Below are 6,000 nucleotides of genomic sequence, written 5' to 3' on the forward strand. Positions count from 1 at the left end.
TGGCATCCTAGGTTTAATTCTGATAAACAAGGGAGGCCATTTTTTGACCAAATTGTGCATCAAAATTCTGACACTCACAAGTCTTGGTCAAATTTTCAACAAGGAAAATAGTGATAAATCAATTTGTAGATCATTCGACCAACATGAGTAAAAAAATTGGCCAATTTTTATCGAAAAATGAGTCAAAATGTACTAATGTGATATGTTGAAATCTAGTTGTAAGTGATAATACTAGTTCTAAAATTTAACATATTTATTCTAATTGTATTATTATCTTGTAGGTCTTCAAACAAAGTGAAAATTTGCATGTCCAAAGATAAAATCTTGTCATTCCAAAAGTTTAAGAAAGGAGGTGTTTGATGAGTATAGGCACTTCCTCCACATAAATCATAAGTATTGAATTGTCAAAAAATATTTTTTCAATGGGAAAGAAGAGACTACATCAAAGCCATGAAGAATGACACCACACCTATGGTAGTTGTAATATAATAGAATTTGAGGTAGTATCGCTCCACCTAATGGTTTATGTTTGGAAATTATATATTTTGATTGTGTTTTGTTGGCTAATTATGTAATTGATGATTGTGAAGGTCATCAAGGCATCACTGATGACCTTCCAAAGGGACTAAAATATTATCCCAGAGAATTTATTAGGATACCCTACTACGAGAAGCTACAAATTATGTATTTTTTTGATACTATGCATATTGGAATGAATGTAATAGAGACACTGTGGAAAATATTGGATGGAAGCGGTGACAAAGAAAAACTTTTCAAAATTTGTAGAGACATTTATGATTCTAATCGTGCAATGAAAAATATCATTGAATCAAATAGAGATGGAGACTGAATTAATGCAAGTGTCGTTCCTTGGTTACTAACAAAAAACCAAAGTAATGTCATAAAAGAAGTCATACAAAAAATTCGATTTCCTACAGGATTTTTTGTGAATATAAGAAATCTCATATCAAAGAAAACTAGATTTGGGCCAAGGCTGAAAATGCATGATTGGCATACCTTCATCAAGGTAAGTCATGTTCTTTTGTATTTACAATATATTTGTGAAATTGCATTCAATTTTCATTTTGTTACATTAGAAAAGAATGAAATGATCAGTTGAAAATTATTGCAATATGTGTTACCCCTATTGCTCCCAGACAACTTCAACAATAATATCAAACAAATGATATATGATCTGGGAAAATACATGAGGTAAGTAGGGATATTTGTTCAATATATCAAAGAATTAATATATTGTAAAGTCTCATATATATATGTTTTTGTTTCTTGTATCCCTTATAGGCTGTTTTCATTTTAATGAAATTCATAAAGAAGATATAAAATATTGGAAGAAAATAATTCATTGACTAATGTGTCAAATGAAAAAGTTTTTAACTTCAAGTTTTTCAATGCATAATAACACTACCTCATACACCAAGTTGAGGAGATTGAGTTGTGTGGACCTATACAACCTAGGTCAATTTGGATGGTTGAGAGACACTTGAAATTTTTGAAGGGTTTAGTTTGAAAAAGTGCACATCCTAAGGGTTCTATGGTTGAGGGATATATGGTATACTAGATGATGGTGTACGCTACTCAATATCTTCCTAATCTTGCAACAAAGACCCATATATATTGCATTTGGGATCTCGACGCCATTAAAAAATTTGAAGGTGAGTACATGGTGGGGAATGGTAGATTAGGAAAGTGGAAGGTAATAAATTATGAGATTTTATTGTAGTTAAGTAATTCTTAATCTTGAAAATAAATCTTTTGTAAGTCATCTATTTACTTTTGTATAGTTTCTAAAGAGTGATATGCAATACATTTGTTTATGCAAACAATCAAGATAAGATGATGGTATGGATTGAACAATGTCAACATTTTTGTCATAGATTAAAATGGGAATTGGTCTCTTAATTGGTTATACAAGTTCATTGTAATGGAGATCCCATTGTTACACAAAAGGAAATAGATTTAGCATATGATTTAAGAGATCTCCAAGTACTAATAAGTTTATTGATCAACCTTATGTTTTTGAACTCATGATGCAATAATTTATACATGTTTAACATTATTGTGATGAAACACCACAAGGCTATCTTATGTAATGGTTATAAATTTCTAATCAAAAATTTTGATGACATGAAGAGAACTTATGATTTTGGGATAAGTGCAGTCTTCCAAGTGACCAATATTTCATCTAGAAATGACTTACATCCTTGAGAATCTCAAAATCAATACTACGATATTTTGGTTGATATACTTGACTGTGACTTTAATTCCTTAAAATTAGTTCTCTTCATTGTCAAATGGTATAGACTATGACACAATCAAAATGATCCTGATAAAACTATTATTGAGCATGAGAATGGATTTCTAGTGATTAATACAAGGTTGTTTGAGCTAGTTAGGGATGAGCCCTATGTTCTTCCAAGCCAATGTGATCATTTTATTTAGAGTTTCCATATAAACTGGGTTGGTCATTTATTTTTAGCCATGATCCAAGAGGAATTTCAATAAAGAATAATGCAATGGAAGAAGAAGATACCAAGGAAGAAGAAGAAGTGGATGAGGAGGAGGAGGAGGATGATGATGATGACAACAATGATGATAATGATGATGACAACCACGATAGTGGTGGTGACAATGTTGATGACAACGATGATCCTAATGATAAGATAGATGAAGAATAATATCAATGATGGGGGGTTTGATTATTAATGACAAGAATGAAATGTATAGTTATGTGGTCAATGCCTATGCTATTCAATATTGAGTTCTTGATAGATCAATGATTAATTTGATTAACTTTTCATGTACCTTTAAATGTTTATAATTCATATGTGATGCTAATATTAAATGTAATTTTTAGTATATGTATCATGAATTTCTTAGCTAGTATAAGATAATTGATTTACATATGCATACACCCAAAACACTCTCACGAGCATCCCACACAGTCTCATGGATCATCAGGTATAAGTCAGTACACCCCATAGAGATTAATGTCTTTTACCATTTGTAAAATATCTCTCTCATTGCTACATATCTCTCTTATTTTGTGGAGTACAGGTACCAACGAATAGGTATTTGTCAAATTTTTCTTCCTCAATCAAGGAAAATGTAGGAATGGAAGAAGAAAGTGAGACATTTAGTATGTTTAAATCAAGGAGATCCACTTGAGGTCAAAATATCATAAATAAATTCAATAAGTGCATGAATTTTTTCCTTTCTCAAGGGGGTTCATGTTCTTCTGAGAGGATATATGGCATAGCACCATCCTCATTACATCATTTCGGCCTATTTTCCATGGGTGGCATAAAGGTCTTCTACAACAAGATTGTTGAATTGACAGGGTATGTTGGACCTTGCTATGATTATAGTAGTTGGATGTAAATTGCTAGATACTTAAAAAAGTATGTGTAGATATGCACTTTCTGAAAATTATATACAATAAAAAGTTAGTGAACAAAGTAAAAAAGTAGCTATATACATTGACAGAAGGTTTAAATCATTAGGGAATATTGAAGGTTTTATAAATAGTGCATGAACAATGTCAAGTAAGAAGCGACCAAATTGGATATATCAGGTACATAGTGGAAATCATGTATTTGTATGTGTGATAAAATCAATACATGGAGACAAACAACTTCTTATTGATTAAAATTTGAATCTCATGGCTACAAAAAAGCCACTATCATAGACAGGATGGTACATACTATGAACATTTAAAATTAAATCCAATCAATATGTCCAACATACCATTAATTTTTAAATTTTTTTTTGCTAACTTCGAATAGTAACATGTTTCTTAAGATGTCTCAATGATTTTTTTTTTGAAATACAGGGCTATAGTATGGAGAAATAGCCACAGAATACATACAGTGACAATGGTTCTCATTGGACTTCTTCTTCTCGATAGGTAAAATTCATTTTTTTTATACAAATTAGATACAAGAAATATGGTAATGTATATTTTTTTAAGGTTTATTCTTCACTAGTATTTTGGATTGATTTAAATATAGCACTAATAATATTTTTCTCACAAACGAATGTTGATCAGGAAAGGACAAAGGAACAAGTAGTCCATGAGGAGCTGCATGATGAGTAGGATCCATTAATTATTGATTCTGCATCAGCCGCTGATCCTATGGCTGCAATGCAAAAGGTGCTTCATGTACTATCAAGAGTGTTAACACAATTGACATGAATTTGACCTTAGACGCCTCAAATACAATAGAGAGAGGATGAGTTGATGCACCTAGTTTAGACTTATAAAGTAAGTATTAATGTAATTTTTAATTATAACAAAAGTTCAATAACAATTTTTATAGTATAATCTTTTATTTATGTCATTAAATAAAATGCATTTGTTATTTATATAGAGGATTCTGAATAGGTTAAAGGGTCATGCCCCAGATAATGATACTTCAGGTGGTTCAAGTAAATCACATGTTCTATCCTACACTTGTGTTTACATCATATGTTTATAAGAAGATTCAGTAAAATCTATGAACCAGTCCTTGACACCATAAAAGGAGGACTCAAGACAAAATTTGTATGGACCAAGGAAGATGATGAAGGTTTTGATAAGCCATTCACAATGGAATTTGATGCAAATAACATTGCAGTGGGTGCAGTCCTAAGCCAAGAAGGTAGACTAGTGGCATTTTTTTAGTAAGAGGTTCAATAAGACCAAGTCTAGGTATTCATCAAAATGCATGGTATTAGTGAGGATTTCTTAACACCACAGGTTCCTTAACTTCCTTATAGCAGGGGGGAGAATGGTATAGGGGCACCTTATGGTCCTCTTGGAGGATCTTTACAACTTTTTCTTATAGGTCATTCTATCCAACCACTAAGGTAATAATGACTACTCATAAAGTCCCAAAGGTTGATTTGGTGTGTGGGTTGAGATAAGAATGTTTAGAGCTTTGTGATTTGTGTGTTCAATTGGGCTCTAGAATAAAAATCCTAGTAGAGTCAACAAAAAGGGTCAAAGGTTGACCAAAATCCCAAAAAGGGAGTGGCACTTTTTTTTTTTATGTTTTTAAGAGTTTTTGGATCCAAAGAGTGGATTCTAACTTGAGATATGCAAGTTAGGAGAGGGAATTGCTAACTAAGCAAAAGTTGCAAAAGTTACTCATGACAACTTTACAAAGTTATCATGACACCATTTCCTAAAAACTAGGAAATTTCCTTAATGGTGTTCTAAGCCTGACATAAGGGTCCAAGCATGTGGAAATAGGGTATATAAGGTCATACAAACCCTAACCTAATAGTTGGGAGTGGCATTAAATGGAGTGAAGTTTGGAAAGAAAAAGACTTGACTGTATTTTTCATAACAAAGCCTTTATCCAATCATAATATAGATTAAAAGGATAGATAATGCTTTGAGACTTCAATTTATGTTTTTTTACTTTCCTTGTGTGGCATTGCTTTAGTAATTTTTTATGATTGGTTAGCATTTTTTTCATTTCTTTTATTTCACTGGTTCACCACCTGGTTCAGAGCCAAACTTGTAAATATGTGTCCCACTTGAATTCATGTGGTTTAACTTCCATGGCCTCTTAGAATCAAGTAGGGGACTCTATATATAGTTTAAATATGGTTTGTGGATTCATGGTTTGTAGGGGAGCTAATTTTACCATCAAGCCCTAAGCGATTGCTGATGCATTCTAGCTAGGAGTTTGAACAGAACAGGAGCAACAAATCTTGCAAGATTGATTGGTTTATGTCAATCAATGGTAAGAGTGAGAAATGTCATGTATCCTTGGTAAATTACTGAAAGGAAAAGAATATAAGAGTTGAATAGAGTATCTAAAATAATCAAAGAAGTTAAGAACCTAGACTAGTTCGCATGCCCTATAAACCCTCAAAATAGGGCTTTGGTGTAAGACATGTGTATGGACATTTTGGGGAACTAAAACCTAGGAAATATTGAATCCTAGGAAGTCCTAAGGAAGAGTCCCTAAATATCTTGGGGGTTGGTTTGGA

Source organism: Cupressus sempervirens, chromosome 9, assembly GCF_028749045.1.
Source record: "Cupressus sempervirens isolate cs-2001-9-10 chromosome 9, ASM2874904v1, whole genome shotgun sequence".
NCBI lineage: Eukaryota > Viridiplantae > Streptophyta > Pinopsida > Cupressales > Cupressaceae > Cupressus > Cupressus sempervirens.